Here is a 1,161-nt window from a genome sequence, read left to right as displayed (position 1 = left end):
GGGTTGTATTCTTTTGCCATATTTACTCAATCTGTATACTGAGCAAATAATCTAAGAAAATGAATTATAGGAAAGAAAACATGGTATCAGGATTGGAGGAAGACTCATTAAGAGCCTGCAATATGTAGATGATACAACCTAAAAGCAAAGAGAACTTGAAATACTTATTGATGGATGTCAAAAACCACAGCTTTCAGTATGGGTTGCACCTCAATGTAAAGAAACCAAACATACTCACCAATGAACAACATCCTTATAAATGGAGAAAACATTGGAGTTAAAGACTTCATTTTGCTTGGATCAAACATCAACACTCATGGAAGCCGCAGTCAAGAAATCAAATGATATACTGCATTGGGTAAATCTACTGCACAAGACCTTTTTAAAGTGTTGAAGAGCAAAGACGTCAGTTTGGGAACTAGGGTGGGCCTGACCCAACCCATGCTATTTTCAATAACCTCACATGCATGTGCGAGATGGAGAGTGAATAAGGAAGACCGCAAAAGAATTGATACATGTGATTTTTGGTGTTGTAGGAGAATATTGAAAGTACCATGGACTGCCAAAAGACCAAATAGATCTGTGTTTGGTAGAAGTACAGCCAGAGTGATCTCTCTGTCTGTTGTAGCCTCAACTCGAGGTTGCGGGGGTCTTTGGCACCCTTCCACATTCAGATCTGCAGGTGTAGTACAAACCTACGGTGCCGCCCATGTGCCCCATGCCAGACCCTATTGGGTGACCACCCAAGCCCATCCATGTTCCCGAACCCGAGTGCCCTAGTGAGAATTACCAGCCAGGACCCACAGGAGGGCCTGGTGAAGCGGCTGATGCTGCTCTGACACTTCCCCTACTTCGGAAGGGATGCATAGACATTGAAGCCCAGAGGGGCATGCAAAGGGACACGGGAACAGCAGGGAGGGTTGTAGCAGTGGGTGGTAGTGTGGAGAATCCTCCCGGTGCTCCCATTCCAGGAGCTTGCAGGGACTGGGACACCGCCCTCCCAGGCAAGCTCCACACAGCTTTGCAGTTGGGACAAGTGAGTTCAGCCTGGGATAGGAAACCCCCACCAGGGTCCCTGCTTATGGTACCTTTCAGAAAGCACAGCACTTGGAGCAGCAGAACACCAACAGCCTTCCACACTGTACCGCTGGGTCTCTGGGT

Source organism: Chrysochloris asiatica, unplaced genomic scaffold (assembly GCF_000296735.1).
Source record: "Chrysochloris asiatica unplaced genomic scaffold, ChrAsi1.0 scaffold01129, whole genome shotgun sequence".
NCBI classification, from domain to species: domain Eukaryota; kingdom Metazoa; phylum Chordata; class Mammalia; order Afrosoricida; family Chrysochloridae; genus Chrysochloris; species Chrysochloris asiatica.
Note: the sequence above shows the minus strand (reverse complement) of the source record.